General features: G+C 40.2%; 1 long non-coding RNA gene and 1 pseudogene across 1 annotated transcript in view; both read left to right on the forward strand.

The window, feature by feature from the left end:
• Positions 1-16464, forward strand: part of LOC144615803 (uncharacterized) — a 168610-nt gene that overhangs the window by 70340 nt on the left and 81806 nt on the right. The gene's annotated exons all lie outside the window — the stretch shown is intronic.
• On the forward strand, positions 8-15890 carry LOC132672249 (lupus La protein homolog; annotated as a pseudogene).

The following is a 16464-nucleotide window of genomic DNA, read 5'->3' on the forward strand; positions in this document are numbered from 1 at the left end:
AGTTATCATGTTCCAGGCATTCATCACGCTGGTAACGTGGGTGACGTAGAGATAAAAAGAACATGTTGGTAGAGGTGGAGGTTAGCCACCTAACTTTTCCGCATCGTCTGTGCAATTTCATAGCATTTGAAATATTGCTCCTTTTATTTATGTATTTTTGTTTTTGAGAGAGAAAGAGAGAGAGAGAGCATGTACTTGCGCACGTGAGAGGGGGAGGGGCAGAGAGAGACAGACTCTTAAGAAAGCTTTGTGCCCAGTTGGGAGCCCACCATGGGACTCCACCTCACGACCCTGAGATCATGACCTGAGCCGAAATCGGGAATTGGACACCTAACCGACTGAGCCACCCAGATGCCCTACTCTTAGTCTAAGCAGATCTAAATGTCCCAGCTTTGTGGGGGGGGGGGGGGGGGAGGGGGGGAGGGAGGTGGTGGTGAATACAGGGGGTTTGGCTAACAAACAAGAATTCATTAGAAGAAGGCATGATATTGGAATATTTTCACAGCATTTATTGGCCAGGTCTAATGGACAGTAATGACAGCTAGTGATAGTTCCAATACAGGTTACCCCTCCTATCCAAAAGTAGAGTTGATCCTAGGAGACCTTTCATAGGCCAAAGTGGTGTTAAGTGAAGAAGCAATTACCACGAACTTATATGGAGAAGTATTTGAGTGTGCTGGACCCAAAAAATAACCACTCTTAGGCTTTTCAGATACCTTTGGACACATCTTGCTAATGGATGCACAGAATAAATCAAGATAAAGCACTGATGCCCCCAGACACAGTTCAAAGCTATGATGGTTTCATGCTGAGATGCTGAATGTAGGTCCTCGGAAAGGAGCTTGGCGGGGGGGGGGGGGGGCGTGTGTGTGCGGGGGGGTCCACTCTACTGCTCACGGTGCCCACAGCCTCTGTAATGGTTTGCTGCAAAACCAACATTGGGTGCTGTTTTTGCTTTTTGCCTTTTTAATGCAGTAGGCAATATCTTCTTCAGATCTCTTGCAGTTAGTGAAAACAGGTACTAATGCAGGTGTTTTGTAGAAGTGAAGTCGCGTAACTGGGAACTTTCAAAAAGTGGGGGACACCTGTACGTCATTTGAAGCTCATTTAATGTGTATGATCCATTTCCTTTTTTTAGTAGCAATTTGAACATTCAGTTGACGCAATTTTAAGGCTCTTTTACTCTTAGAATCTTCTAAAATTTTTTTTTTTTTTTTTTACATTTTATTTATTTTTGAGAAACAGAGTGAGACAAAGCATGAGCGGGGGAGGGGCAGAGAGCGAAGGAGACAGAATCTGAAACAGGCTCCAGGCTCTGAGCTGTCAGCACAGAGCCTGATGCGGGGCTTGAACCCACAAACTGTGAGATCATGACCTGAGCCGAAGTCGGATGCTCAACCGACTGAGCCACCCAGGCGCCCCTACTCTTAGAATCTTTAAAACTGTTACATATTCAATAGTTTGTGAACAGTGAAATTTACAAGCTTTCAGTTTCAAGGTGAATGCGGTCTGCGGGTCTGATGTGAAATTCAGTGACCATAGTTGAGCACACTATGTCCTATAATTGAAATGGGCTAGGACGGTAGGACTTAAGTGTTCTCTCTCTTTTTCTCACACTCACAACAAAACAAAAAACCAAAACCCAAACCCCCAAAACCACTAGGTCAAGATGAAGAGGTAATGGGTGTGTTAATTAACTAGATGGGGAGAGAGTCCTTTCATGCCATACACATATATCAAAGCACCATGATGCACACTTTAAATATCTTACAATTTAAAAAAAATTTTTTTTAATGTTTATTTATTTTTGAGACAGAGAGAGACAGAGCACGAACAGGGGAGGGGCAGAGAGAGGGGGAGACACAGAATCGGAAACAGGCTCCAGGCTCTGAGCTGTCAGCACAGAGCCCGATGCGGGGGTCGAACTCACGGACCGCGAGATCATGACCTGAGCCGAAGTCGGCCGCTTAACCTACTGAGCCACCCAGGCGCCCCAAATATCTTACAATTTGTAAGTCAATTCTGCCTCAGTAAAAACTGCAAATAAATAAATAAATAACTGTGTGGAATTTAAAGCCTCATACATGAGAGAGACATATTTAAGAAGCTTCTCATGAGCGAGGCAAACTTTCAGTAAGTGATGATGCCCTCCAGATGAACAGAACAGAATATTTTGTGGTGACATCCATTAATGTTGCTTGGTTAAAGTATTGGCCAGAAATAACTTTTGTGGAGCCGACATTTGCTCATCTGAGATAAAGAAATCAATGGGCCTTATCCCTCCATGCGCAGCACCCAGCTTGTCTCACTGGGACAACAGAGAGACACATATTTAGGTGGATACGTTAACATTTTAAGGATCTACGAAGATCTTACTTTTAGTCGTTGTGGATTTTGAGAATTCTGGAGACATGTACAGGAAACCAGGACCAGACTAAATTGTAGAAATTTAGAAATTATTTTGTTGATGATTTCGCCATAGGAACTAATGTATGACTGTTTCAGTCTAACTCTCAGAGGGGTTTTTCAAGGGGCCCAGATAAGAAAGCCCGTTCTTTATTTCAATACTTCATAAGCCCCTCTTTTTCAGTATTCTGTCACTGTGGATCACCAGAGGCATTTTTAGGGAGGGTCCATTTTGTCATCATGGTATGAACAGGGATCTTGTCCATTGTCTTTAATCTATGTGTGTCCTCTATTCTGTATGAGTCCATTGATAAATTAGATACACGAATCTGTTTTGGCTTAGTTTCAGATCAACCAGTGAAGTGTTGTTGCCTGAGTCAGGAGCGAGGTGTAATGAACTGAACAGATGAATTAAGCCTCAAACTCCGCTTTGAGTGGTGGACCTAATCTTTGCTTGGACTTTCCCCCTATGATACTTTTTGTATCCCCTTTATACTCATAGAAGAGTGGATGTGGTCAGTATTGTTAGATACATTTTTTTTGGTCCTTATTTTTATATACAAAGTTAAGTTGAAATCCGATACTTTTATTATGTATCCTGTGGCACAGGCAATATTATTAGTGCCTTATTTCTTTTGGATCTTAGAACACTCTCTGAAGTCTTATTTATAGAATATTGTGAAATTTCCAGAATGTTCCAGATACATTTTTCTAAGAAGTCTCAGCATTTGGGACCACTATCTCTTTGGGGCAGGGGGGGTCTTGGACAATGATCATGAAAGGTGCCAGAGATAGTAATCATTTCCCATCCACATTCACACCTTAGAAAGTTTGCTCATAGCCTTTCTCAGGGAATCTATTTCAATACGCCCTGGCAAGAGAGTAGAGGGCCAGAGAACCTTATTATTTTGACTACGAGTAATTGGACCAGGGTGGATGACAGATGTATATGTAGAGACTGAACTCTTTTGGATATCCAAATTGGGTCCTGGTGCACTGATGAATAGGAAAAGATAGAAAGAGAAAGTGAGGGAGGGAAGGCGGGAGGGAGGGAGAGAGAGAGAGAGAGGGAGAGAGATTTCTAGTTACTGGTTCTAGACCTTTAGGCCTCATGTAATTACTAATATTTCTTATGATAGGTGGGCTTGAGTGGGCGTATGTTCCTATGACCTCATATCTAAGACATGAAAATTGTGTATAGGGCAAGTTTTCAGGCACAGAGGTACAAATAGAAGGTTTGCTCATTAGTAATACTTAATTAGTAAAGACTAGGGTGGGGCGCCTGTGTAGCTCAGTTGGTAAGCATCCAACTTCAGCTCAGGTCATGATCTCGCGGTCCGTGAGTTCGAGCCCTGTGTCGGGCTTTATGCCCAACAACTAGTTTTAGAGATAACCAAGTACTTAAGAGACGCCATGTTCAAAGCAACTTTATGATGATATTTTGTGTTTGTAGTTAAGTTCTAATTTAGCTTCGATTACTCAGTGGCCCTTGGGAATATGTAGATATTCATTGACCCAGTGTGATACTTTTCAAGCTTTCTAAAAATAGCCAATAAATATTAGAAAACATGATCAGAGCACCTGGGTGGCTCAGTTGGTGAAGTGTTTGACTCTTGATTTTGGCTCAGATCACGATCTCATGGTGGTGGGATTGAGCCCCAGGTCAGGCTCTCCACTGACAGCATGGAGCCTGCTTGGGATTCTCTCTTTCCCTCTCTCTCTGCCCTTCCCCCACTCATTCTCTCTCTCCCTCTCTCAAACTAAATAAACATAAACAAGAAAAAAAAAAGAAAACACGATCAAACGAGTGGAAAATGATTGTATGGAATAATAATTCGGATATTATTAAATAATCCCTCCCAAATAGTGCAGGTTAGATAAATGTGAAAAGCCCAGATGCCATTAAGTAATATTTCCTGAGTCCAAGAATCAGGTCATGTAAGAGTTACGTACATCTGAAATCGCTACCTTATGTCAAAATGGAAGCACAGAAATGATAGTACAGCTGTCTTGTAGCACTTTTTTTTTTTTTTTTTTTTTTTTTTTGCTATCTTTCAACCTGGTAAGGGTTGGAAGGCAATTACCTATAACTTCCACAAATAAAAATGAATTACAATGTATAGTTAAAGTATAGTTAACCAGTTTGAAGTAGTAAAATGTAAATTTAGTAATGTATCTGTATTCTTTAGTTAAGGTTAGTGGTATAAGCATTGCCATGCTGGGAAAGCTCCCTCCCTCCTAGAAAAACCACATTTTATTTATTTATTTTATTAAAAACATTTTTTAATGTTTATTTTTGAGAGACAGAGAGAGAGCGCTCATGAGCAGGGGAGGAGCAGAGAGAGAGGGAGACACAGAGTCCAAAGCAGGCTCCAGGCTGAGCTGTCAGCACAGAGCCCGACGCAGGGCTCGAACCCACGAACCGTGAGATTGTGACCTGAGCCAAAGTCAGACACTTGACCGACTGAGCCACCCAGTCACCCCTATTTATTTTTTTAAAGTTTATTTCTTTATTTTGAGAGGGAGAGAGAGAGAGAGGAGAGAGAGAGAGAGAGAGAGAGAGAGAGAGAGAGAATGCACATGCAAGTGAGGGAAGGGGCAGAGAGGAGAGAGAGAATTCCAAGCAGGCTTCGAATGCTATCAGTGCAAAGCCTGATGTGGGGCTCGAACCCATGAACTGTGAGATCATGACCTGAGCTAAATTGAGTCAGACGCTTAACTGGCTGAGCCATCCAGGTGCCCCCAAAAAGCATATGTTAAGTAATATGCAATTAATGACTTACACAGACACACAGGATATCCCCCAAAGTTCGCACAAAGCCAATCTTTATTTTAAAAAGCTAATGTACAGTGAATATTGGGCATTACCCAAATTAGAAACTGTGGGGCTTCAAAGGACATCATGGTGAAAATGTAAAGGTTATCCACAGAATGGGAGAAAATTTTTGCAAATCATGTATCTGATAAGGGACTTGTATCTAGAATATATAAAGACCTATTGCATCTCAATAAAAAAAAAAGACAACCTAATTAAAAAGCATACAGAAAATGGCCCCCATCTTTATGTGCATTAGGGCAACTGGTAGTGCTGGGAAGTGGATACATAGCTGTCTGGTGTCACTGTTAGTGACCTCAGGTCTGTGGAACGGGACCTTAAAGACAGCCAGAATGGGTGAAATGGTGATAATGGGGGGTGGGGTGGAAGGCTGCTCTGGAGGCCAAAATCTGTCATCAAATTGAGTAAGATTTTGGTGACTTCAGTGTGCCACGTGATAAAATCTTAAAGGCATGGATCAAACTGAATAAGGGTTGGTTACCTTTAAAGATAATGATAAAATTCATCTAACCATCTAACCATTATAGAAGCATTGAGCAAACCAAAGGAAGGACTCATGGAAATAAGTGAAGCTAAAACTAAAGTCAGAAGATCTCCAAGCAAACCTCATCTTGAAGTGACTGATGAGCATAAAAATGATACCAAAAAAGATCTGTTTATATTAAAAACTTCCCAACTGATGCAACTCTTGATGACATACAAGAGTGATGAGAGATAAAGGCCAAATACTAAATATTCAGATGAAAAGAACATTGCACCAAGTATTTAAGGGACCAACATATGCTGTGTTTGATACTATTGAATCTAAGAAGTTTGTTGAGACTCCTGGACAGAAGACCAAAGACAGGGACCTGATAATACTTTTCAAGGAAGACTACTTTGGAAGGAGAAGCAGAAGCAGAAGAAGAGAAGAAAGAGAAAAAGAAGGCAGAGGGAGTGAAGGAGGAGGGTAGGGAGAAAGAGAAGGATGGTGAGGAGGAGGAGGAGAAAGAAAAGGAAAAAGAGGAAGAAAGAAGGCAAAATGAAAAGGCTAAATTATATCCCAAACAAGAGAAAGAAGAAAAACAAAAGTTAGCAGAAAGTGCTGAAATGAAATCTCTTGCAGAAAAGATTGCATGCTTGATGAAATTTTGGGGCAGCTTAGATGAAAAGACCATAGAGAAGATTTGCATATTAAAAAAAATTTTTTTAATGTTTTATTTATTGTTGAGACAGAGAGAGAGACAGAGCATGAACGGGGGAGGGGCAGAGAGAGAGGGAGACACAGAATCCAAAGCAGGCTCCAGGCTCTGAGCTGTCAGCACAGAGCCTGACGCGGGGCTCGAACTCACGGACCGCGAGATCATGACCTGAGCTGAAGTCGGATGCTCAACCGACTAAGCCAGCCAGGCGCCAGTTGCATATCTTTTTCTTAAATCATGGTGAAATAAAATGGATGGACTTTGTCAGAGGAGCAAAAGAGGGAATAATTCTATTTAATGAAGGAGCTAAGGAGACATTGGATAAAGCCAAAGATGCAAATGATGGTAACTTATAATAAAGGAACAGAGAAGTGATTTGGGAAGTACTAAAAGGAAGACATGGAACCAGAAGCATTGAAAAAAGTCATAAATCTGGGATGCCTGAGCGGCTCAGTCGATTGAGCATCTGACTTTGGCTCAGGTCATGATCTCACGGTTTGTGAGTTTGAGCCCCACGTCAGGGTCTGTGCTGATGGCTCAGAGCCTGAAGCCCACTTCGGATTCTGTGTCTCCTCCTCTCTCTGCCCCTCCCCTGGCTCATGTTCTGTATCTCTCAAGAATAAATAAACATTAAAAAAAAAGAGAAAAAAGTCATAAATCAATAAGAATCCCTAAATAAGTGGAAGTCTAAAGGTCTCAGCTTTAAAGGACAAAGAAAGGGAAATAAAGCTGTCTGGAATGGGCAAAGAAAAGTTCAGTTTCAGGGCAAGAAAACTAAACGTGATAGTGATTATGAACGTGATAAAAATGGCGCAGCTGGCTGAGGAAAAAGAGCAAGAGCAGAAACAAAGAAGAAGCTGCGTGGAAACAACAGAAAACAAAACAATGGTCGCTGGAGACCAGCAAGTATAGGAAACAAGTTTTTAAGTCATTTTAATTAGAGCTTTTAAGCTGCTTTTGTCTTTGGAGGCTTTTAGAAAGAAAACTGAGGGGCACTTGCGTGGCTCAGTTGGTTAAGCCTCTGACTTTGGCTTAGGTCATGATCTCATAGTTTGAGAGTTCAAGCCCCACCTCGGGCTGTCAACACAGAGCCCACTTCGGATCCTCTGTCCCCTTCTCTCTCTGCCCCCTCCCCTGCTCATTCTCTCTCTCTCTCTCCCTCTCAAAAAGATAAGTAAACATTAAAGGGGCGCCTGGGTGGCTCAGTCGGTTAAGCATCGGACTTCAGCTCAGGTCACGATCTCACGATCTCATGATCCGGGAGTTCGAGCCCCGCGTCGGGCTCTAGGCTGACGGCTCAGAGCCTGGAGCCTGCTTCCGATTCTGTGTCTCCCTCTCTCTCTGCCCCTCCCTGTTCATGCTCTGTCTCTCTCTGTCTCAAAAATAAATAAACGTTAAAAAAAAAAAGATAAATAAACATTAAAAAAAAAAAAGAAGAAAACTGAATTACGTCCCCTTCAATGTCACCTGTCAGAAAGGAAAACTTTTTTGTTGTTTAATGTGTCTTTTTTGTTATCCAAATGACGATTTAAAAAAAAAAAAAGTATCATTCTGTTTGTGTTATTTAAAACATTTTTTTTAATGTTTATTTATTTTTGAGAGAGACAGAGACAGAATGCGAGTGGGTTAGGGGCAGAGAGAGGGAGTCACAGAATCCGAAGCAGGCTCCAGGCTCCGAGCTGTCAGCACAGAGCCCGACGCGGGGCTCAAACCCACGAGCTGTGAGATCGTGACCTGAGCTGAAGTCGGACGCTCAACCGACTGAGCCACCCAGGCGCCCCTCTGTTTGTGTTATTTTAGATGATTTAAGTGTCAAAAGAAAGATTCTTCCACTAAATTGCTTTTATAAGCAATGAGAATGTGTTAGTACAAACTAATAAAATATATATACAATATGAAAAGAAAAAAATGGACAAAAGATCTGATAGATATTTCTCCAAAGAAGTTACATCACAAATGACCAGTAAATGCATGAAAAAAATATGCAACATCACTAGCCATCAGGTAAATGCAAGTCAAAATCATGACATACCATTTCACTCTCACTGGGATTGCCATAATCAGAAAGGCAGATAATAACAAGTTTTTTTTTAATGTTTTTAATGTTCGTTTACTTTTGAGAGAGACAGAGACAGAGTGTGAGCGGGGGAGGGGCAGAGAGGGAAGGAGACACAGAATCGGAAGCAGGCTCCAGCCTCTGAGCCATCAGCACAGAGCCTGATGTGGGGCTCGAACTCATGAACCGTGAGATCATGAACTTAGCCAAAGTTGGATGCTTAACCAACTGAACCACCCAGGTGCCCCTACAAGTCTCAGTGTGGATGTAGAGGACTTGGAACCCTCATACCCTGCTGGTGGGGCTATAAAATGGTGCAGCCATATTGGAAAAATGTTAAACATAGATTTAAACGATCTGACAATTGCACTTCTAGTTATATATGCAGAGAAATGAAAACATACTTCCACATAAAGACTTGTGTTCATAGCACCATTATTGATAATAGTCTAGGTCACATGTCTGCACCCTAGGAGCAACTTTGTTTTTTTTTGTTTGTTTTTAACAACTTTGGATTGTACAGACTCATTCCTACAACCAAAATAAGAATTGTGTTGAAGAAGTGTTTAGAAGCCAATACCCTGACAGTTGTCCATGACACTAGTTTTGAAATAAGAATTCAGGAGCAAGAATAAAGAATTCTTCCTTTCATGTGGCTGGAGCTAGAGTAGATTTTCAGGGACAGAATCAGAGTAATTGGCCTAGCCTTAGAGATCCCACTAGAAAGGGAACAGGCGTGTTGTGAGGAGACACTGCACTACAACCTACAGTGCTTGATTTTTGAGGAAACGAGAGACACCGCTCTTGGGTTACAGTTCAAGGAAAAAATTCGATATTTCTCAGGGCAATGTCTCAGCTTCAGAGCCACCTCAATGTGATCACACCACATTCCCAGGCACAGAAGACACAGTCACCTTTCCCTCTAAGAGTGGGCTAGGTGAGGCAGAGAGAGTGAATTGGGGCATGAAATTGTAGCAAGGTCAGTGGACGGTAGGTGACTTGGGCGACTGTATGGAAGGAAGCAGAATCAGCACCCTCTATAGTAGCTTAAACTAAGGAAGATTTATTTATTATTTCAACAGACTTACTATACACATCCAGTGTCGGAGGCTGCTGTCAGTTTGGTGTATTGTCAGGATCTCACTGAGCTTCATTTGTCAACTCTGCCATAACTGTTAAAACTGTACTACTGGCTCAATCCATGGCTTCCAGAGTTCATTTAAGGGGCTTACATCAGCGGCTGATGTTGCGATAATGACACAACACAAGGACATATACCGTCCTTCAGGGAATGACGTCACCACCACCCAGTTTCTCATGTCACTGTGGGCTGAAACCAGGGAGTCATCCTCACTCCCACCACCTCCAATGAATAATCAACTACTATAAATCATAGCTACTAAGTACCTCTCAAATCTACCCACTCTGTTCCATCTTCACTATCTTGACTTTGGTCCAAGCCAGCTGTCTCCTAGCCCATTGTGGTACGTTGTATCTGTTCTCTCCCTATTTTCTCCCAGTTTCAATGCATTTTATTCACTCAATACAGAGCAATTTAGAAAGTGCAGACTTGACCACGTCATACCCTGCTTAAAAAAAATTTTTTTTTATCTTTCCATTGGTAACTTTATTATTTTTTTTTCCTGCTTAAAATTCTTAGTGGCTTCGCTTCCTATTCCTCTTCAGTTAAGGACGAAAATGGTCTACTAGCCCCTGCCCTATTAGTCCATTGGTCTCCTTCGCCCACATCTTCAACATCATCCTGTGTCCTGCAGTCTGCCCACGAGCCCTGTTTTTTCACTTTTCTTTCTTTGCATGTGGATGTCTAGTTGTTTAAGCACCATTTGTTGAAGAAACTATCTTTTCTCCATTGAATTGCTTTCCCTCCTTTGGCAAAGATCAGTTGACTATAAGTATGTGGGTCTATTTCTGGGCTCTCTATTCTGTTCTAGTGATCTGCTTGTCTTTTTCAACAATGCCACACCATCGTGATTACTGTAGCTCTGTAGTAAATCTTGATGTCTGGTAATGTCACTCTTCGAGACTGTTCTCTAAATAATGTATATGTTTTCGCAGTGATGTGTAAGCACCAAATTGGCACACTTTAAAATTATTTATGATTCAATAAACGTATTCTACAGGGAGAATTCTAGAGCTTGGAGAACTCCAAGTTTTACAGTCTGCATTGGTATGTGCGGATTCTGATACACGCATTTGTTTTAGGAATCAGTTCATAATGATTCCGCTTGCTTCAGGTCCCGTTGATGTTTCCAAACCCTCAAGTGCTATCTATTTCCATGTGTAAATAGTGGATTTGAACTTAACAATGATCCCGGAGTGATTGTAAAGATACAAAGAAACAGCACTAGTGTTAGTTACTTCAGTTCTGTCATTCTGTGTGATCACTTTTGTGTTTATCCAAACAGTGAAAGAGAATGCAAGTTGTAATATTTTTGTACGGTTAGTACCAATTTTAATTCACATATGAAATATTTTTATGGATTTGAATTGTATATTTAAGATTGAAATTTATTCTTCTTTTAGGTTTTATTTTAGTTATTGATTTAAAAAATGTTTTTAATGTTTTTATTTTTGAAAGGGGGTGGAGGGGCGGAGAGAGAGAGGGAGACACAGAATCCGAAGCAGGCTCCAGGCTCTGAGCTGTCAGCACGAAGCCTGACATGGGGCTCGAACCCATGAACCATGAGATCATGACCTGAGCTGAAGTCAGATGCTTAACTGACTGAGCCACCCACGTGCCCCAAGGTCTTATTTTAAAATAAAAAAATAGAGATGCCTGGGTGGCTCAGTCGGTTAAGTGTCCAACTCTTGACTTTGGCTCAGGTCATGATCTCACAGTCATGAGACTGAGCCTGGCATCATGCTCTGTGCTGGGCTCGAAGCCTGCTTAAGGTTCTCTCTCTCCCTCCCCCTCTGCCCCTCTCCCACTTGTGCACTCATGTGCTTGCTCGCTCTCCCTCAGCATAAAAGAAAATAAATTAATGAAAATTATTGCTAATTTTTACATGATTATTACAGGCAGATTTTGTTGTATATTGTATTTTATTGCGTGGCAATAAAAAGTGATCCACTCTCGGTGTCAGCTATGCGAAGGACTCCCCCCTACCCTTTTCTACTCCATCTTCCATGGGTTACTATCTCTGGGGAGGAGAGAGGGAAAGAGTAAATCCCTCTTTATGCGACTGGGCCAACACTGCAACATGCTCGTGCTCTGTGAGGTAACTGATGTGTTTTGTGTGGCAGGTGTTCAAATCCTAGCTTGTTCATGGGGTACCTGAGGGATTCTTTGAGACGCTCTTCAGGGACCTCCTACTGCCCAATTTCCCCTCCCCCCTGCCCACCGCCCGGCATGACTGAGATAGAATTGACAGGTGACATTGTATAAGTTTGAGGTGTACAATGTGGTGATCTGAAACATGTATATATATTACAAAGTAACTACCCTAATAAGGTTAGTTATCACCCCACATAATAATTATTCTGTTTTTGTGTGGTGAGAACATTCACGATCTACTGGCTTAGCAATGTTCAAGTATCTAACATAGTATTATTAACTGTAGTCACCGTGCTATATATTACATCCCCAGAGCTTAGTCATCTTAACACTGAAAGTTTGTACCCTTTGACCAACGTCTTCCCATTTCCTCCACCCCAGCTCTTGCAACTACAATTCTACTCTCTGTTCCTGTGAGTTTGACTTTTTCAGGTGTTACGTATAAATGAGATCACTTGGTATTTGTCTTTTTCTGTCTGAATTATTTCACTTGGCATAAAGCCCTTGAGGCCTATCTGTGTTGCAAATGGCAGGATTTCCTTATTTTTTAAAGCTGAATAGTATTTCAGTGTGTGTGTGTGTGTGTGTGTGTGTGTGTATGTGTATCTATGTCGCATTTTCTTTATTCATTCATCCATTGACAAATATTTAGGCTGTTTCCACGTCTTGGCCATTGTAAATAATATTGCAATGAACATGGGAGTGCAGACATCTCTTTAAAATAGTTTTAGGGGCACTTGGGTGGCTCAGTCGGTTAAGTGATGATTTCAGCTCAGGTCTTAATCTCAGGGTCATGAGTTCAAGCCCCACGTTGGGCTCTGCACTGGGAGTGGAGCCTACTTAAAAAAAATAGTTTTAAAATTTCCGTTGGATATATAACCAGAAGTAGGATTGCTAGATCACATGGTAGTTCTTTTTCTTTTCAATTTCAACTTTATATTATTATTTTTTTAGGTAGGTTTATTCAACTAGGTTTTTTTTTTTTTTTTTTTTTTTTTGTTTTTGAGTATAGTTGACACACGATGTTACATTAGTTTCAGGTGTACCACTGAATGATTTGACAAGTTTATACATTATACCATGTTCACCACAAGTGTAGCTACCATCTGTCCCTATTTTTAGTTTTTTGAGGAACCTTCCAGAAGGTTTTGAGGAACCTTCCGGAAACCCTTCCACACTGTTTTCCGCAGTGGCTATGCCAATTTGCCTCTCCACCAGCTGTCACCCTAGGGTTTCCTTTTCTCCATATCCTTACCATCCCTTCATATCTCTTATCTTTCTGATGATGGCTGTTCTAAAAGGTGTGAAATGATACCTCATTATGGTTTTGTTTTGTATTTCCCTGATGACTCGTGATGTTTAGCACTTTTTCTTGTACATGTTGGCCATTTGTATGTCTTTGGAAAAAACGTGCATCCAGGTATTTTGCACACTTTGAAATTGGGTTGTTTGAGTTTCTGCTTTTGAGTTGTATGATTTCCTTGTGCATTTTGGGTATCAAATAATTAGGGGAGTATTGACATCATAGCAATATGAATATGAATAGAAATTTCCAAAAGTGTTGAGTATATTTTGACATTACGGTCTTTAAATGGGGCATTGGGGATCACTATTTATCAGAGGTCAAGAAAAGACCATGAGTCCACGTGTCACAAGTAGATAAAAAATGACAAAACCACTAACCATTAGGAATGCAAAGCACATTCTTTATTAAGATAGAGAAGACACTAAGCAAATACCTTCCACAACTAACTATGGAACAAAAAATGACTGAAAAGACATTTAGATTCAGAGATTGATTGTAGAAGATAAAACATGATAGAATGGATACATCCCAGAAGACTACTGCCCCCCGAGTATCAGTAATTGTATAAATTTTAATTCTAAGAACTTAAGAACTAAATAATTGAATTCTTTTTGTTTGGCTGTTTGTTTATTAATTTTTGAGAGCGAGCACATGAATGGGGGAAGGGCAGAGAGAAAAGGGAACAGAGGATCCGAAGCGGGCTCTGAGTTGTCAGCACAGAGCCTGATGTGACTCAAACTCACGAGTCATGAGAACATGACCTGAGCTAAATCAGACACCCAACTGGCTGAGCCACCCAGGCACTCCTAGAGAATTGAATTCTTAGGTAGATTGGTTGGTCCCAATGTAGTTCGTAATATAGTTTGAGCCAGTCTGTAATAAAATGAGAAAAATTGGAATAATGCAATGAGATTTTAAGTAATTTGAATGAATTCAGTTAAAAAAATTCATCCTATTTTTCCCTGCTATGTCATATGTACATATTTCTTGAAGGTAAAATTTCACTTTTGGAATCAAAAGCGACATATAATGTCACTTTTAGTGACATTTGAAGATAACTTAGTAAACGATGGTGATAACTAAAATTTAAAAAAAAATTTTTTTAATGTTTTATTTATTTTTGACAGAGAGAAAGAGCATGAGTGGGGAAGGGGCAGAGAGAGAGAGAGGGAGACACAGAATCTAAAGTAGGCTCCAGGCTCTGAGCTGTCAGCCCAGAGCCCCACGTGGGGCTCGAACTCACAGACCGCGAGATCATGACCTAAGCTGAAGTCGGACGCTCAACCGTCTGAGCCACCCAGGCGCCCCTAAAATATTTTTTTAAAAATTTACTCATCTAGGAAAGCCAGGACTAGAAGAATCATAAAAAAGGTGGATATAAATGAAAAGCAAATGTCAGTTTTTAAGCCATACAAAATCTCATGGCAAGACAGAGGATCATATTGAGAACAAACTGTATGAGGGACAAGTGTGTAAACATTTCTGTGTATGATTTCTTTGTTTGTTTTCAAGTTGTGTTGTTTGACTTTGGTTTATATATCATCAAAGTAATGTTACTATACACGTAATAATAATTAATGGAGAAAATTGCATGGTCACCATGTGTCCTCATTGTCTTCATATAATCAAGGTTCTATTTATGTACTCATCTAAGAAAAGTGAGAAGGTTCATAATGTAAGAATGAATGTACTATATTCCAAAAATTTGTGGGACACTTCTAAAGCTGTGTATAGAAGGAAATTTGTAGCTTTAAAACGCTCATATTTGAAACAAAGAAACGCTGTAAATAAGAGAGATAAACATCACCTAACAAAGTTAGAAAAAGAAAAGCATATTAAAACCAAGAAAGTAGAAATATGACATTCTATTATACACCTAAAACAGTGAATTTTATGGCACTGGAAGTTGGTTGAAAAACAAGTGGAAATAAAAACATTAATAAAAGTACTAAAGAAATGGAAGCTGGATCAAAAATTAACAAATAAAATTTAGTTTTTGTAAAGACTAATCAAATTGATAAGCAAATAGTGAGACTTACCAAGAAAAAACAATAAACAATGTCAGAAATGAAAAAGGAGACATCACTACATATCTTAATAAGCATTAAAAAGAAAAAGAAGATATTACAAATTATTTTAGGGTTGATACATTTAAAAATCATAGCAAAATGGGAGAAACAATAAAAACAAAAATATGAGTCAACTAAAAACATTACAATTGTCCTTTTAGCTTTTAAAGACACAGCCTATAATTAAAAAAATTCCTATAAGAAGTTGAATCTCAGTTGATTCTATCAAACATTCAAGGAAGAAATAACATGAGAGGCTCTTAGATAAATAGGAAAAAAGAGAATATGACCAAATTGGTTTTGTGTTTAGCTTTTAAAATCTAAGTAAACTTTTTTGTTTTTAAAGAACAGTTTTAGATTTATAGAAAAATTACAAAGGTTGTACAGAGAGCTTCTGTATACTCCTTAGCCAGTTTCCCCTTGCTGCTAACATCTTATATGTCACGGTGCATTTGTCACAGCTAAGTGCATTAGCATTAACTAAGCCCTACACTTATTCGAACTTCAGTAGTTTTTCCTTAATGTCCTCTTCCTGTTCCAGGAGCCCATCAGGGTATCACATTACCTTTAGTTGTCATGTCTCCTCAGCCTCCTCTGGTTGTGACAATTTCTCAGAAGTTTCTTGTTTTTGACAAATTTGACATGTTTGAGGAGTACTGGTCAGATATTTTGCACAATGCCACTCAGTTTGGGTTTTTTCTGGCGATTTCCTCATTGTTAGGCTGGGGCTGTGGCTTTTAGGGAGGATGGCCACACAGGTGAAGTGCTGTTCTCATGACGTCATTTCACATGCTCATACTATCAACAGATTTCCCCATAGAATCTGAAGCATGGTTTTATCAGGCTTCTCCACTGTAAAATTACTGTTTTGCTCCTTTCCATACTCTACTCGCAGGAGGTAAGTGACTAAGCACAGCCCATACTGAAGGGAGAGGCAAAGCTCCCCCTCCTTGAGGAGGGAGCGTCTACATAAATTTACTTGGAATTCTTCTGCACAGAAAATCTGTCTTTTCTCGCCAATGTATTTATTTAATTTTTCAGATCAGTGTGGACTCCTGGATTTTATTTCTACATTGTATTACAATCCAATGCTATGTTATTTATTTTATTAGTCAAATCATCCCAACTTTGGTCGTTCAGAATTCTTTCAACCTAACTCCTGTGTCCCATTAACATGCCCCAGCCTTCTCAGTTTTAAAACACTTCCTGGCTTTCTGGCATTGCAAGGTGTTCTGGGCTCGTGTGTATTCCCTGCCCCAGCCCTAGAACGGGAGATAAGAGGGTGATTAAGAGAGCATATGCCACAAATTTGTGT

Source organism: Panthera onca, chromosome A3 (genome assembly GCF_046562875.1).
Source record: "Panthera onca isolate mPanOnc1 chromosome A3, mPanOnc1 haplotype 2, whole genome shotgun sequence".
Classification (NCBI taxonomy): domain Eukaryota; kingdom Metazoa; phylum Chordata; class Mammalia; order Carnivora; family Felidae; genus Panthera; species Panthera onca.